The sequence below is a fragment of the Oncorhynchus mykiss genome, chromosome 17 (genome assembly GCF_057628025.1).
Source record: "Oncorhynchus mykiss isolate SJ-2025 chromosome 17, ASM5762802v1, whole genome shotgun sequence".
Lineage (NCBI taxonomy): Eukaryota > Metazoa > Chordata > Actinopteri > Salmoniformes > Salmonidae > Oncorhynchus > Oncorhynchus mykiss.
This window is the reverse complement of record NC_143038.1, coordinates 34362582-34380829: the sequence shown is the minus strand read 5'-3', so window position 1 is coordinate 34380829 and position 18248 is coordinate 34362582. Positions and strand designations below refer to the sequence as shown.

The following is an 18248-nucleotide window of genomic DNA, read 5'->3' as shown; positions in this document are numbered from 1 at the left end:
TGCCCCCTCCTAAGGAGGGGGGAGGGGGGTCACATCTCTGCTAGAGGGCTAGCGTCGTGACATCTGTCAGACGCTGAATGTTAGGATAATATTTATAAATAAATGTGTTTCCAGTCTACTGTGAGTGAGGTTGCTTGTCAGGTATGTTAATTTTATTTCACCTTTTATTTATCCAGGTAGGCCAGTTGAGAACAAGTTCTCATTTACAACTGTGACCTGGCCAAGATAAAGCAAAGCAGTGCGACACAAACACAGAGTTATGCATGGGATAAACAAACATACAGTCAATAACACAATAGAAAAATCTATATGCAGTGTGTGCAAATGTAGTAAGATTAGGGAGGTAAGGCAATAAATAGGCCATAGTGGCGAAATAATTACAATTTAGCATTAACACTGGAGTGATATATGTGCAAGTAGAGATACTGGGGTGCAAAGGAGCAAAAAAAAGAATAATATGGGGATGAGGTAGTTGGGTTGTTTACAGATGGGCTGTGTACAGGTGCAATGATCGGTAAGCTGCTGTGACAGCTGATGCTTAAAGTTAGTGAGGGTGATATAATTCTCCAGCTTCAGTGATTTTTGCAATTCGTTCCAGTCATTGGCAGCAGAGAACTGGATGGAAAGGCATCCAAAGGAGGAGTTGGCTTTGGGAATGACCAGTGAAATATACCTGCTGGAGCGTGTGCTACGGGTGGGTGCTGCTATGGTGACCAGTGAGCTGAGATAAAGCGAAGATTTACCTAGCAAAGACTTATAGATGACCTGGAGCCAGTGGGTTTGGCGACGAATATGAATCGAGGGCCAGCCAACGAGAGCATACAGGTCGCAATGGTGGGTGGTATATGGGGCTTTGGTGACTAAACTGATGGCACTGTGATAGACGACATCCAATTTGCTGAGTAGAGTGTTTGAGGCTATTTTGTAAATGACATCGCCAAAGTCGAGGATCGGTAGGATAGTCAGTTTTACGAGGGTATGTTTGGCAGCATGAGTGAAGGAGGCTTTGTTGCGAAATAGGAAGCCGATTCTAGATTTAATTTTGGATTGGAAATGTGAGATGCTTAATGTGAGTCTGGAAGGAGAGTTTACAGTCTAACCAGACACCTAGGTATTTGTAGTTGTCCACATATTCTAAATCAGAACCGTCCAGAGTAATGATGCTAGACGGGCGGGCAGGTGCGTGCAGCGATCGGTTGAAGAGCATGCATTTAGTTTTACTTGCACTTAAGAGCAGTTGGAGGCCACGGAAGGAGTGTTGTATGGCATTGAAGCTCGTTTGGAGGTTTGTTAACACAGTGCCCAAAGAAGGGCCAGAAGTATACAGAATGGTGTCGTCTGCGTAGAGGTCGTTGAATACTGCTGCACAGTAATGTCTTTTATCGATGGCGGTTATGATATCGTTTAGGACCTTGAGCGTGGCTGAGGTGCACCCGTGACCAGCTCGGAAACCAGATTGCATAGCGGAGAAGGTACGGTGGGATTCGAAATGGTCGGTGATCTGTTAACTTGGCTTCCGAAGACTTTAGAAAGGGAGGGCAGGATGGATATAGGTCTGTAGCAGTTTGGGTCTAGAGTGTCTCCCCCTTTGAAGAGGGGTATGACCATGGCAGCATTCCAATCTTTAGGAATCTCAGACGATGCGAAAGAGCATTTGAACTAGTTAGTAATAAGGGTTGCAACAATTTCGGCAGATAATTTTAGAACGATAGGGTCCAGATTGTCTAGCCCAGCTGATTTGTAGGGGTCCAGATTCTGTAGCTCTTTCAGAACATGAGCAATCTGTATTTGGGTGAAGGAGAAATGGGGGAGGCTTGGGCAAGTTGCTGTGGGGGTCAGCATGGCCAGCTGCTTGTTGAAAATGCTTATTGAAAATCTTGATTATCGTAGATTTATTGGTGGTGACAGTGTTTCCTAGCCTCAGTGCAGTGGGCAGCTGGGAGGAGGTGCTCTTATTCTCCATGGACTTTAGTGTCCCAGAACGTTTTGGAGTTTGCTACAGGATGCACATTTCTAATACAACTTGAAACTGAAACTAATCATGATCTTCAGTTTAGAATGTAATTTGTTTAATATGCTGTGTTTGCTACAGATGGGGAACAAGTGAGACACCTGTCCAGCCCCGAGGACTGAAGTTGCCCGTCCTTGAAATGCACTACATGACCAAAAGTATGTGGACATCTGCTTCTCAAACATCTCATTCCAAAATAAATGGGCATTAATATGGAGTTGGCCCACCTTTTGCTGCTATAACAGCCTTCACTCTTCTGGCAAGGCTTTCCACTACATGTTGGGACATTTCTGCAGGGACTTGCTTCCATTCAGCCATAACAGTGTTAGTAAGGTTGGGCACACAAAGTTGACCGGGGCAGCTCGAGCAGGGCAGATATTTCACAAACTGACTTGTTGGAAAATGTGTCATTCAATGATTGTGCTACGTTGAAAGTCACTGAGCTGATCCTTAAAAAATATATATAGAACCAGTCTTTCCCACCCCTGTATCAACCCCTAGCCTATCCAGTGGCGACCCATCATTCAGGGCAGAGCCCCACTTGTTTTTTTGTTTTTTAGGGGGGGGGGGGGCTTTCCTGTTTTGCATGTTATTTTGGCATTAAAATGTGTAACATATCAAACGATATATATCATTGAGTTAATAAAGCCGTGTACAAACATCGTTTATTTTTTGACAGCTCCTAAATGCAGGTATCAGCCAAGCTCAGTGCTTTCTGTGGTGGTTGGGCAAGCCAGCAGAAAATACGGAGCGTTGAGCTGTGATTGGCTCAATTTTCTGTCACTCATGGGTACTTTACGTCACTGACAAATGTAAGAGGAGACATTGAAAGTTCTAATCCTTCAGCTGCTGCCACAGAAGTGCCCATCCAAGAAGGCTCAGAGGTCATTTGCCACAGATAAAATGTCAAATCACGTTATATCTACAGTAGCTTTGATTGACCTGATCATGTCAACGTCATACTTTAAAAATCTTAGCTAGCAGTCATCATGAATCAAGTCGACAATCTACTGGGAAATCCTTTTTAATCATTGTCATATGAAGCTAAATTATAGATAAAACGCATCGGTGGACAAACATAACACAAGTTGGAAAATTGCAAATTCAATAAGTGGTTTGGAAGGAATCAGTGACAGTGGCTGTGTGGTCCCAAATCTGGGATTAAGGGGCTCTTTTCCAAGTTTTAAATGATAAGGAGGACCGCCGCACCACCTTCCTGTTCAAATGAGCCAAGCACAACAATGTGAGTCCAAAAATGTACTGTATTTCTGCTTCATAAATGCTGTAACATGCAAGGGAGATATGTATACTGTAGCTGAGAAAGTAATACTAAGTGAATGTTGTGTCGTAAGGTGTTAGTAGCCCATGTGCCTCACCCCAGTAATTTGGTCTATTTAACCCTCATAATTTCACCTAGTGTTCTGACTGTTCTACTGTAGACTATAACCCGTTTTAGAGAAATGTAATCATTGAATATTGTAAGAGCTTTCATTGTCTGCTTATATGCCCCATTTATTTATCCTACAGTTCTAACTTGGTACTGGGAGAGCACTGTAAGAACACCCATGTTCTGAATTCTGTCGCTGTACATTTCAAAAGTGTTAAACATATAGTTATATTGACTAACATTATGCCTGTCCTAGCTCGCTCATTGTCTTAAACCAAATTACGGATTGCCTCTTATCTGCTTGTCGTCCCCTTATGCAATAGTTTGTACATCTCAATTGTCATTAGAAACCACATTTGTGCAGTATTCAGAAGTTTGGATGACTGAGGTGCCCAAAGTAAACTGCCTTTTACTCAGGTCTAGAAGCTAGGATATGCATACAATTGGTAGTATTGAATAGAAAACACTCTAAAGTTTCCAAAACTGTTAAAATAATCTGTCTGTGAGTATAACAGAACTGATATGGCAGGTGAAAACCCGAGGAGAATCCATATGGAATTTTTTGTTGTTGTTGTTGAGCTCACCACTCATTGAAATGGCTGTCTTTGGGAATATCAATGGAATACCTCCCAGATTGCAGTTCCTTGGGCTTCCAGTAGATGTCAACAGTCTTTAGAAAGAGTTTCTAAAAATGAACTATAATTTGTAGTTTTTCTAGGTGGCTCCCATTTTGACTGTAATATTGTTGCGTGTGTTTATTTACATATTAAGGTACCTGAGGATTGATTAGAAATGTTATTTGACTTGTTTGGAAAAGGTTTATTGGTCACTTTTGAGATTCATTTGTATGCATTTTGAATGACGGAAATCGGTGGATTACTGAATCAAGCGTGCCAACTAAACTGACTTTTTGGGGATATAAAGAAGGACTTCATCGAACAAAGGGACCATTTGGCTGGGTAGCTGGGACCCTTGGGATTGCAGACGGAGGAAGATCTTCAAAGGGAAGTTATTTATTTTATAGCTATTTCTGACTTTTGTGACATCTCTGCTTGTTTGGAAAAGGTTTGTAATGCTTTTGTATGTGGGGCGCTGTCCTCAGATAATCGCATGGTATACTTTCGCCGTAAAGCCTTTTTGAAATCTAACAGAGGCTGGATTAACAAGATGTTAAGCTTTTAAACTATGTAAGACACTTGTATTTTCATGAATGTTTAATATTACGAATTTTATATTTTGAATTTGGTGCTCTGCAATTTCACCGGATGTTGTCGAGGTGGGGCGCTAGTGGCACGCCTATCCCAAAGAGGTTGTTTAAGCAAGTCAGCCATGTTTTTATAAAGACAGTAAATGAGGCTGAATGAACTGTTTCGCTGCCAGACAACGCTCCGCTGAGAGCCAGGTGTAGCAGTGGTAAGATGTTGGGACAGCTTTATGTAGGCCCTAACAGTTTGTGGGCACCGTTTGTCACTGTTATAGTGCAATTAGTATATTGTTTAGTGTTGTGTAGTGGCATTGCTGGCATGCATTCCACTTTCCTTTTTTTCTTCGCCCCACCAAGATTTACATGCTAAAATCGCCACTGAGCCTATCAAGTCATCATAACAACAGATTATAGATCAGTGTTGTGACCCAACTCGTTTTCATACCATTCAGGTTCCCTGGTGCTTATTTGGTGCCTAGCGTTCTGCTGGAGGTGAGCATCCCAGCTTGCGTTGCAACTTGTCAAACCGAGGGAGAGATGGGATAGGAAAATGGAGGATAGGAAGAGGGAAATAAAGAAGGGCTTGTGAATTTCTGGATTTCTTTTGAGTTTGAGGTAAAATATTAAGATAAAGAAAACGCTTTGTTAGGGATCGATTATCGGTGTTTCCGACGGGAGTAACCATGTTGCAGCACAAATGTCTGATTTGAGCTCAAAGGTGTTGTAATGAAGAGGCCTGGTTGTATTTAGACTTTCGCGCGCGCTTTAGTTACAGTAGTTAGCTACATGTCAAAAGACATTGCAAACGTAGTCAAGGTTAGGGGGTTAGGCTAGCAATTCAACGATTGCTGATGTCATTGGTGTTATGTGATTTTTAACTAGTTGTAACAACTACGGTAAAGAAAATGTGCTTCTTGAAGCTAGCCATAGCATCAATAGCCTGCCAGTTGCTAGCTAGGTAAACTTGCCATTCAGTGTAATGATGACGTTAGCTTACTTACTTGTTAGCTAGCTACTTAGTTGTCACTCGACCCCTAGTTTGTGAACCAGTTTAAATTGACTATTTTGAGTCCACATCCCTTCTTGACAAGCTACCTTTTAGACTTAATGGCATATTGTTACACCTACTATAATGTACAACAAATATTATTCCCAATAATTTACTAAAATGAAAGATAGATGTGTGGCCTGACCAGTTCTGCTGCAGAATAATTCATTCAGCCAAATAACCCATCTAAACCGATACAGTGACAACCTGGAAATGATGGCACAGTGACAACCGGATGGAAATGCACCCAATGATGGCATACTGCTTATGCCATAAACCCTTGTGTCAACATGAACATGAGCAGATAGCTATGTCCATTAGCAGTAAAATATTAGTCTGCCGTCCCCATATCCTGGAAACCCGACATTGAATTTCATTGAATTCTACATTGGACATAAATGAGCGATTGTATCAGGACAGCTTTCTCTCAGGACATAAAAATCTATTTTAACTTACTTTACCAGTTGTCTGTGTGGTAGGTCCTTTGAAGGTAGGAATGACAATATATCCACAGGAAAGTATATTTACATAAACGTTTCAAAGCACTGTTAGTGCCTATAGTGCATAAGATAAATACATAAAGTATATCATACAGTACATTCAAAGTAGACCTCTTGACTTTTTGTTACGTTACAGCCTTATTCTAAAATTGATTAAATGTATTGTTTTTCTTATCAATCTCCACACAATACCTCATAATGACAAAGCGAAAACAAGTTTTCATTTTTTTTTTGCAAATGTATAAAAACAGAACTACCTTATTTCTATAGTCTTCAGACCCTTTGCTATGAGACTCAAAATTGAGCTCAGGTGCATCTTGTTTCCATTGATCATCCTTGATGTTTCTACAACTTGATTGGAGTCCACCTGTGGTGAATTCATTTGATTGGACATGATTTGGAAAGGCACACACCTGTCTATATAAGGTCCCACAGTTGACAGTGCATATCAGCAAAAAAAACAAGCCATGAGGTCAAGGGAATTGTGTCGAGGCACGGATCTGGGAAAGGGTACTAAAACATTTCTGAAGCATTGAAGGTCCCCAAGAACACAGTGGCCTCCATCATTCTTAAATGGAAGAAGTCTGGAACCAACAACACTCTTCCTAGAGCTGGCTGCCTGGCCAAACTGAGAAATTGGGGGAGGGCATTGGCCAGGGAGCTGACCAAGAACCCAATGGTGACTTTGACAGTGCTCCAGAGTTCCTCTGTGGAGATGGGAGAACCTTCAATAAGGACAACCATCTCTGCAGCACTACACCAATCAGGCCTTTATGCTAGAGTGGCCAGACGGAAGCCACTCGTCAGTGAAAGACCCATGACAGCCCGGTTGAAGTTTGCCAAAAGGCACCTAAAGGACTCTGACCATGAGAAACAAGATTCTCTGGTCTGATGAAACCAAGGTTGAAATCTTTGGCTTGAATGCCAAGTGTCACGTTCGAAGGAAACCTGGCACCATCCCTAAAGGGAAGCGTGGTGGCAGCATCATGCTGTGGGGATATTTTGCTGTGACTGGGAGACTAGTCAGGATCGAGCGAAAGATGAACGGAGCAAAGTACAGAGAGATCTTTGATGAAAACCTGCTCTAGAGCGCTCAGGACCTCAGACTGGGGTGAAGGTAAACCTTCCAACAGGACAACAACCCTAAGCACACAGCCAAGACAATATAGGAGTGGCTTCAGGACAAGTCCCAGACTTGAACCCGATCGAACATCTCTGGAAAGACCTGAAAATAGCTGTGCAGCGACCACTCCCCATTCAACCTGACAGAGCTTGAGGATCTACTGAGAAGAATGGGAGAAACTCCCCAAATACAGGTGTGCCAAGCTTGTAACATCAAACCCAAGAAAACTCGAGGTTGAAATTGCTGCCAAAGGTGCTTCAACATAGTACTGAGTAAAGGGCCTGAATACTTAAGTGAATGTAATATTTCGTTTTTCATTTTAATACATGTGCAAAAATTTCTAAACCAGTTTTTGCTTTTGTCATTATGTGGTATTGTGTGTAGATGAGGGGGGGGGGGCAATTGAATCAATTTTAGAATAAGGCTGTAACGTAACAAAATGTGGGAAAAGTAAAGGGGTCTGAATACTTTCTGAATGCATGATACATATACGCGCGTACATGTTGAGCTTGTGCACGTGTTTAGATGGTTCTGTTCGTGCTTCCGGTGCTAGAGATACTTTCCTGTGGTTATGTTGTTTCACATGCCTGCCTGCAGAAGGACTATCCACACGGACTACCAGTGAAGTTTCATTAAACATTCTGGCTTGTAGAGGTCCAAACGCTCATTTCTACCCGACGTTGAATCCAATGCAGTTTAACGTCGGATCTCCGGGTTCCTCTCCCCATAGACTCATCTTGAACCTAACCTAGGTGCATTCACATAATGCAAATATTATAGAATATGGTATATTCAGTGGTTGAGGGTCCAGGACAGCCACAGATTGTTAATACCCGTCACTCAACACCTTTTCTCTTCTGATGTATCAAGCCACCACACACAACCCCTAGGTCATCATCAGTGCAATAATGTCACATCAGCTGACCTAGGTTATCTGTCCTTGTTACAGAGCAAGATGTTAGGACAATGGCCACATAAATATGAACAATGTAATACAGTATTACACAGGATTGTTGGGGCGGTACTACAGCCTATATCCACCAGGTCACTGTACCGCAGAAAGGTCATTCTACACCCTCAGAACCACATATCTGCTGCAGGGTTTGTGACTAACATTGTCTGTGTTCTGTGAGACCATGTCGCTCCTGATGCTGGCTGTTCTCCTGTCCTCTCTCCAGAGCCCCTGGCCTTTGAGGATGGCCAGGCAGTTCAGCTTCGAGGACGGGACCATCGCACACATCCACCACACACCCAAAGGTATATTAACATCAAACCTGGGCCAGATACTGCATTCACTACTCTAGGAAAGGCTTGGTGAAAGCAATAGTTGTTGTCACCTTGTTTTCTTTGGTCCAGTCCCTCACACATCAGTTAGCATTACTTCTCAAAATGATGGAAGGAAAGGGATCTCAAACATTCTCTAACCCCTGCAGATTGATATGACCCCAGTGCTGTGGAGGCAGTGCAGCTGGACGATGGCAGCACAGCGTACATCCACCACCCCTTGGGCTTGCAGTTTGGCAGCACAATCCTGACTGCAGCTGTATAACGTCTTGAGGATCTGAGGGGCTATGCCAAATTTCTTCAGTTGCCGAAAGGTTGAAGAGGCGCTGAAGCTTTTGACCCTCTCCACTGCAGCCCCGCTGATGCAGATGGGGACCTGCTCCCCCCCCTGTTTACTGTAGTCCACAATCACCTCCTTGGTTTTGTTGAGGAAGAGGCTGTTGTCCTGGCACCACTCTTCCAGTGCTCTAATCTCCTCCCTGTGGTCTGTCTCGTCGTCGGCAATCAGGCCCACCAACTTCGTGTCGTCGTGGGTGTACAGTGAGCACAGAAGGGGGCTGAGCGCACATCCTTGAGGGGCCCCTGTGTGAGGGTCAGAATGGCAGCGGTGTTGTTGCCTTCCCTCACCAGCTGGGGTCTGCCCGTCAGGAAGTCCAGGATCCAGTTGCAGAGGGAGGTGTTCAGACCCCGGGCCTGAGCTTAATGAGCTTGAAGGGGACTATGGCGTTGAAAGCTCAGCTGTAGTCAATGAACAGCATTCTCACATAGGTATTCCTCTTGTCCAGATGGGATAGAGCCAAGTGCAGCGCAATGACGATTGCGTCGTGCGTGGATCTATTGGAGTGGTATGCACATTGTAGTGGGTCCAGTGTGTCAGTTAAGGTGGAGCTGATGTGGTCCTTGAATAGCTTCTCAAAGCACTTCACGATGACAGAAGTCAGTGCTACAGGGTGATAGTCATTTAGGCAAGTTACCTTTGTTTGCTTGGAGACCGGAACAATGGCGGACATCATGAAGCATGTGGGGATTACAGACTGGGGCGGGAAGAGGTTGAGTATGTCCGTAAACACTCCCGCCCGCTGGTCTGCGGCATGCTCTGAGGACGCCGCCTGGGATACCGTCTGGGCCGGCTGCCTTGCGAGTATTCACACACTTAAAAGTCTTACTCACGTTGGCCATAGAGATCAAGAGCACACAGTCCCTTTGCGCACCGGGGGCCCTCCTAGAAGGATCGGTATTGTTTACCTCTGAGTCAGCAGAAAAAGTGTTTTAGCTGGTCTGGGAGAAGGGCATCAGTGTTTGCCACACAGCTGGCTTTCCCTTTATAAGCCGTAATTGTTTGTAGTCCTTTCCACATGCGTCGCCACCTCAAGATACCACACAGCTGTCCGGCCATACAGGTGTGACGTGTGGAAAGGCGTTCCCCACAGGTTACGGGCTGAAGTGTCACCTTGCGAACACACACTGGAGAGAAACCACACAAGTGTCCTGAAGACATGCTTCAAGGCCTTCAAAACCTCTGAGGACCTCCAGAAACACGTCCGCACACACACAGGTAGCAGGACACACACACACCCTGCATCTTTCCCCCACCACTTCTTTCCTCAGCCCCCCCCCCCCCCCCCTCTTTTTCAGTCACTTTCTCTTTCCATCAGTCTCCTCATATCTCTGTACATTAGGAATGCCTGCTCTTTCGGTAACATAGACTGACCAGGTGAATCCAGGTGAAAGCTATGATCTCTTATTGATGTCACCTGTCATATCCACTTAAATCAGTGTAGATGAAGGAGAGGAGACCGGTTAAAGAATGATTTTTTTGCCTTGAAACATGAATTGTGTATGTGTGCCATTCAGAGCAACACAAAATATCTAAGTGCCAGGCGCATCGGTTTGAGTGTGTCAAGAACTGCAGCGCTGCTGGGTTTTTCACGCTCAACAGTTTACCGTGTGTATCAAGAATGGTCCACCACCCACCCAAATGACATCTAGTCAACAACAGCCAGTGGTCGAAAATGGGTCATTGATGAAAGAGGACAAAGGAGGCTGACACGAATTGTGCAGAGCAACAGACGGGCTACAGTTCATCAACTGACAGTCCAGTACAACATTGGTGCCCAAAGACCCATCAAATACTGCACAACTCGTTGTACCTTGACATGAATGGGGTATGGCAGTCGATGACCTGAGTTTCACTTCCTTCAGCAAAAAAATTAAAAATGTGGTTGCAATGGGCTAAGGAACGAAAACACAGGACACTGGAGAATTAGAAAAACATTGCCTGGTCTGATGAATCCCGGTTCCTGCTGTTTCATGCTGATGGGAGGACTAGGTTATGGCGAAAACCACGAGTCCTTGCATATATGTTATGCCGCGTGTCATCATTGCAGGCTAGTGATGATGGTGTGGGGTGTGTTTTCATGGCACACGTTTGGCCCCTTGATAAAAGTGAAGCCACAGCATATCTGAACATCGTTTCCAATCAGGTGCATCCCTTCATGGCGGCAGTGTATCTATCTGATTGAGTTTTTCAGCAGGATAATGCCCCGTGCCACAAGGCTAGGATTGTCCAGGAATGGTTCCACGGACATGACAGCCAACTTGACACAACTGTGGGAAGCATTGGAGTCAATATGGGCCAGCATCCCTGTGGAACACTTTCGACACCTTGTAGAGTCCATGTACCGACGGATTGAGTCTGTTCTGAGGACAAAAGGGGGGTTGCAACTCAATATTAGGAAGGTGTTCCTAATGTTTTGTACATCTCAGTGTAGACCTCTTACGCTCCCTCTCACTTTCTCTCGTTTTCTCCTTTTTGTCTTTCCCTCCTTGTTTCCTTCCCTCTTGTTCGATGGGACACTATATTAAAGTGCCCGTTCAAGGGTTGTACATGCTCTTCCCCCATATCTTTCTTTCCTTCTCTCAATCTCTTCCCCTGACATTTTGTCTATCTCTCTGTCAGGTGAGAAGCCATTTAAGTGTCCGTTTGAGGGCTGTGGTCGTTCCTTCACCACCTCGAACAACAGGAAGGTCCACATCAGAACACACACAGGAGAACGCCCCTACATGTGACCTGTACCCTCCTGTGGACAAAGCTTCGCCAGTGCCACCAACTACAAGAACCACATGAGAATACACACGGGTAGGACGCACCCCAAGATAAAACACACACATACACACACACACACACTACTAATACTACATGAGAATACACACGGGTGAGCGATTACATGACTGTTTAGTTAGATACTTCACATGAAACAAGTACTCCTCTTTCTCTCTCTCCCCTGCTCCCTCACTCTTTCTATCTCCCTCTCTCTCCTCTAGGAGAGAAGCCCTACCTGTGTACAGTACCTGGCTGTGGGAAGCGATTTACAGAGTACTCCAGCCTGTACAAGCACCATGTGGTTCACACACCTGCAACCATTGTGGCACAGCCCTCTACACTGGCCATGCACAAATGCATCACGCACAGACTTTGAGGCCACAGGGGACAGGGAAGGTATGTAGAGAGACACACACACACACACACTCTTATAATAAACACCAGCTGTGAACTAATTTCCTCTTGAAGATCTTAACAGTATTCAATACGTTGAGGGAGTTCTGTTAACCTGAGCAGCGGTGCAACGGTACATGGTGAACGGACAAAAGCGGTGAGGGAGGAGCTCCCTTCTCAAATTTAACAATAATCAGCTCCGCTCGGTCATGTTGTCAACAAGGCAGCATTGTGCGTCGCTCCAGAAACATACAATCTATTATGTGAGAACACAATCCTACTCATTACTCCACGTGCTCCATCTAGTCTAGGCTACATCACTTTTGTTTTAAGCCGACTTTGCCGCGGGCTTTGAACGGGGCACCTGGCTCATGACCGGGAGGCTGCCTACTTCCAAAACAAATGCAATCACTTTTAACACGGTGCTAAGTCCTCTCACCGGAGTAACCCGGGCCAGATGATCGAATCCCCTCATTCGTTAATGACCCGCCTCTCCGATTTCTCTTTTGCAAAAGCGATGAACGACCATTCACAGGTCTCCTTCCTGGAAGGGGCGGAGCAGAAAGAGGAAGGGTCGGATTCCCAAGACGTCATTGGCTCTCAGGTAGTCCTACTTTCCTATCTAGTGATTCCACTTGTGTGATATGGAAAGAAAAGGGCATACATACTTTTGATAGCCGCGTGCTCAGTTCTAGTACATGCTGTCACCACAGTCCCAAGCTGTTCTGTTTCTCCGAACTTGAGTGTATTATAAAAACAGTTGGTTCTCTTCTGGCAGGTGGGTCTGTCGGAAGAGGACCTACAGGCTCTTGGCACGGCTATCACCATGGTGATGCGGGACGGCACAACCATCTCCCTGCCGACCCAGCAGACGGACATGACCGCCATGGGACACCGCCACATTACCATGGTTACAGGGGAGGCCAAGGCGCTGCAGCAGGTAGGTTACACGCACATACTCCTTAGCCCACACTAGGCTAAATGCATGAAGCAGTATTTGCTCTTGCATGTCAATGTTTGTGCTGTAAAGTGGATCATCATGTTTCTGGTGGTTTGTCTTTCCTCTCCAGGTTGCCATAGTGACGTCGGAGGGTGTTATGACAGGCAACTCACTACCAGCAGGTGTGCTGCTGGTTAACGGCACACCGATTGCTTTTCAGGTCAGTTCATGCACACCGAGGTTAAGAACTTGTCGAGTTGAACTCTTAGCATTATACTGTGTGTGTGTGTGTGTGTGTGTGTGTGTGTGTGTGTGTGTGAGGAGCAGCAGCAGACATTGGAGGAGGCCATCAGCATGGCGACAGCTGTCATCCAGCAGGGAGGGATGGTTCAGGACGTGGACACCTCAGAGGGGGGCTGGTGAGACACACCTACCCCCAAACAGCACCTTTCCCTGGGTACGACACGGAGCCCGCTCCAGAGCACTCCTGGAGCCCAGCCTCCTGTCACAAACACAGTGTGCGGATCTCAGATCTAATCAGAGAGAGAGAATCCGAGGGCCCGTTGTCATGGAGACTGGGTTAGAATGTTCAGATGTGAGCATGAGCAGATCAATGTTTGTTTGTTTAACCACAATACAGTAGCATACTCATGCTTTTGAGAAGCTGCAGCTCCACGAAAGCTAGCTAAAGTTCAGATTTCACCTCCAATCTTTGTAACCACAATACAATAATCATGATACAATAACTTTTGGTTTTGTTTTGCAACACTGACTGCAATGATTTTTCCAGGGCCAGTACTGTGTACTTCTACTCATCAAGCTCTAAAACTTGGAAGTTTTGGTTTGGAGAACACTCTCAAACAGATGGATTCTTTCACTGATGAATCTGTTCTGAGTGATGCTGTCGGTCTAAGGAGCTAAAAGTTGCCTTGTCTAAATCGTTGAAGAAATGAACAAAATCACAGAGTCCAATATGATATCATGCTGTGCTGTATATCTGGACCTGTGCTGAGGTATACATTTGTCAATAAATAGTTTGTGTGTGTGTGTGTGTGTGTTTGTGGTTCGACCAGACAATTTATCTGGGCATTATCTTTTCACCACCAGGGGTCAGACTCGCACCTAGAATACCCTGAACAATTACCATGTTTTGGAGGAAGTCCTTGATTCAGACAATTGCTGAATCGAAAAGTTTCTTGACTTCATAAACTGTAGGGAAAAAGTACAGGAAGGGGCTAATTGCTGCTAATTCTTTCCTAAATGTTACACTTTCCTTTGGGAAATACTTTTTCTGCGAATAGATTTTTTGGAGTTTCTGAAGATTCTTGTCTTTGATTATCTTTACTGACTTGAGTCTCCCCTAATGTGAAGTTTTGTTTGAGGCATCGTGTACATGTTAAACACGAGACAAAAGCAGTAACACACCGTAAAACGTCACAGTACAAACTGCATCTTAAATGTATGTAAATCTAGCCTTCTACTTATCCTACTGTTAAGTGGTATGGGTCAAGGAAACGAGAGACAGGAGTCTTTGAAAAGAGTCTGTGGCTCTATTCAATGATTATTCACGTTGTAATGAAACAACTCCAATCATGACAACAAAAAGTGGGTGGAAAAATCAACTTTGGGATCAAAATAGATAAAGAGAGAAGACAAAACATGAGGTCTCCATTGGATCTTTGCATTCCACCGCCAGCTGTCTTCACCTTTCATTTGTTATGAGTTGCCAATGTTGCGGCCACACCCACCCTGCATCCTGCCTGCCTCACACAAAAGGGGATGGCCAAGCAACACCCCAGCCCTCTCTCCCCTCCCCAGGATCAGTGCATTCCAGCCCAGCCACGTACCAACCAGTCCGCTCTTTATCACAACACTCATGGTGGTAGTAGTTGTGGAGTTCGGTGAGTGTGGCTTCACCTATTCCAGATAAGACTCACAGTCAGGGACCTGTGTTTACATCTAATGAAAGACGTCCAGGGGAATAAGATAATAAACACTGGGGCTGGAGGCTGGGCTCCTTGATGAGTTGATTGTCCAGGCCAGGATAGAGAAGAACTAAACACACAGAGGCATGGTGATCTGGCTCTCATCGCTGTTCACAAGGAGGGCCTTTATCTACACCAGCTCCCACCAGGCAGAACACACTACACACGAAACCCTTCCTCCTCCCCTCTCCACCCCTTCTTTCTTTCCTCTGCTTAGTCGCTCTGTTCTCCCTCGACAACAGCACCTGATTGGCTGGGTGGCTGTGACATCACGCCTCATCGAGACCAACAGCTGCAGCAAGGAAGGGACGGAGGAGGTTGAGAGAGCAGTGGCGAAGGAGTGGAAGTGAAGCGAGAGTGAAAGAGTAAGAAACAGAGTAACTATAGAGATTTGAGAAAGAACAACAGAGGAGAGGAAGAAAGAAAGACGTAAGAGGAGGTTAGGAGAAATATAGAGCAGAGCCAGAAAGAGGAGAGCTTTGGACAACCTGCGTTTCCTCTCTATTGTGGTCCACCCAGCTCTCCGTGCTCCCTCGCTTTCCGTGTTTATTGTGTTTACTGACACTCGTGTTAGAGCGGCCTTGGCTACATCCTGTCTCGGAGAGGAGAATAGAGCCTACGCCTAGCACCAACACACACATACTAACCCTGAAGCCTAGCACCAACACACACATACTAACCCTGAAGCCTAGCACCAACACACACATACTAACCCTGAAGCCTAGCACCAACACACATACTAACCCTGAGGCCTAGCACCAACACACATACTGACCCTGAGGCCTAGCACCAACACACACATACTAACCCTGAAGCCTAGCACCAACACACACATACTAACCCTGAAGCCTAGCACCAACACACACATACTAACCCTGAAGCCTAGCACCAACACACATACTAACCCTGAGGCCTAGCACCAACACACATACTAACCCTGAGGCCTAGCACCAACACACACATACTAACCCTGAAGCCTAGCACCAACACACATACTAACCCTGAGGCCTAGCACCAACACACACATACTAACCCTGAGGCCTAGCACCAACACACATACTGACCCTGAAGCCTAGCACCAACACACATACTAACTCTGAGGCTTAGCACCAACACACACATACTAACCCTGAAGCCTAGCACCAACACACATACTGACCCTGAGGCCTAGCACCAAGACACACATACTAACCCTGAAGCCTAGCACCAACACACACATACTAACCCTGAGGCCTAGCACCAACACACACATACTAACCCTGAAGCCTAGCACCAACACACATACTGACCCTGAGGCCTAGCACCAACACACATACTAACCCTGCGGCCTAGCACCAACACACACATACTAACCCTGAAGCCTAGCACCAACACACATACTAACCCTGAAGCCTAGCACCAACACACACATACTAACCCTGAAGCCTAGCACCAACACACACATACTAACCCTGAGGCCTAGCACCAACACACATACTAACCCTGAGGCCTAGCACCAACACACACATACTAACCCTGAAGCCTAGCACCAACACACACATACTAACCCTGAAGCCTAGCACCAACACACATACTAACCCTGAAGCCTAGCACCAACACACACATACTAACCCTGAGGCCTAGCACCAACACACATACTAACCCTGAGGCCTAGCACCAACACACACATACTAACCCTGAAGCCTAGCACCAACACACACATACTAACCCTGAAGCCTAGCACCAACACACACATACTAACCCTGAAGCCTAGCACCAACACACATACTAACCCTGAGGCCTAGCACCAACACACATACTGACCCTGAGGCCTAGCACCAACACACACATACTAACCCTGAAGCCTAGCACCAACACACACATACTAACCCTGAAGCCTAGCACCAACACACACATACTAACCCTGAAGCCTAGCACCAACACACATACTAACCCTGAGGCCTAGCACCAACACACATACTAACCCTGAGGCCTAGCACCAACACACACATACTAACCCTGAAGCCTAGCACCAACACACATACTAACCCTGAGGCCTAGCACCAACACACACATACTAACCCTGAGGCCTAGCACCAACACACATACTGACCCTGAAGCCTAGCACCAACACACATACTAACCCTGAGGCCTAGCACCAACACACACATACTAACCCTGAAGCCTAGCACCAACACACATACTGACCCTGAGGCCTAGCACCAACACACACATACTAACCCTGAAGCCTAGCACCAACACACACATACTAACCCTGAGGCCTAGCACCAACACACACATACTAACCCTGAAGCCTAGCACCAACACACATACTGACCCTGAGGCCTAGCACCAACACACATACTAACCCTGAGGCCTAGCACCAACACACACATACTAACCCTGAAGCCTAGCACCAACACACATACTAACCCTGAAGCCTAGCACCAACACACACATACTAACCCTGAAGCCTAGCACCAACACACACATACTAACCCTGAGGCCTAGCACCAACACACATACTAACCCTGAGGCCTAGCACCAACACACACATACTAACCCTGAAGCCTAGCACCAACACACACATACTAACCCTGAAGCCTAGCACCAACACACATACAAACCCTGAAGCCTAGCACCAACACACACATACTAACCCTGAAGCCTAGCACCAACACACATACTAACCCTGAGGCCTAGCACCAACACACACATACTAACCCTGAAGCCTAGCACCAACACACATACTAACCCTGAGGCCTAGCACCAACACACATACTAACCCTGAGGCCTAGCACCAACACACATACTGACCCTGAGGCCTAGCACCAACACACACATACTAACCCTGAAGCCTAGCACCAACACACACATACTAACCCTGAAGCCTAGCACCAACACACACATACTAACCCTGAAGCCTAGCACCAACACACATACTAACCCTGAGGCCTAGCACCAACACACATACTAACCCTGAAGCCTAGCACCAACACACATACTGACCCTGAGGCCTAGCACCAACACACACATACTAACCCTGAAGCCTAGCACCAACACACACATACTAACCCTGAAGCCTAGCACCAACACACACATACTGACCCTGAGGCCTAGCACCAACAAACACATACTAACCCTGAGGCCTAGCACCAACACACACATACTAACCCTGAAGCCTAGCACCAACACACACATACTAACCCTGAAGCCTAGCACCAACACATACTGAAGTCTCAGTCTCACACACTTTCCCACACACAAACTCCCCGAAACCTAGCACTCAGC

The 18248-nt window shown here is 45.9% G+C and overlaps 1 pseudogene across 1 annotated transcript; it reads left to right on the top strand.

The window, feature by feature from the left end:
• The first annotated feature begins 2797 nt into the window (after positions 1-2797).
• On the top strand, positions 2798-14036 carry LOC110493205 (uncharacterized; annotated as a pseudogene). The gene is made up of 9 exons (XR_016487619.1): positions 2798-2801; positions 8452-8530; positions 8707-8788; positions 9931-10112; positions 11517-11696; positions 11882-12056; positions 12569-12657; positions 12832-12993; positions 13124-14036. The product of XR_016487619.1 is annotated as an uncharacterized LOC110493205 (transcript).
• Positions 14037-18248: the final 4212 nt, after the last annotated feature.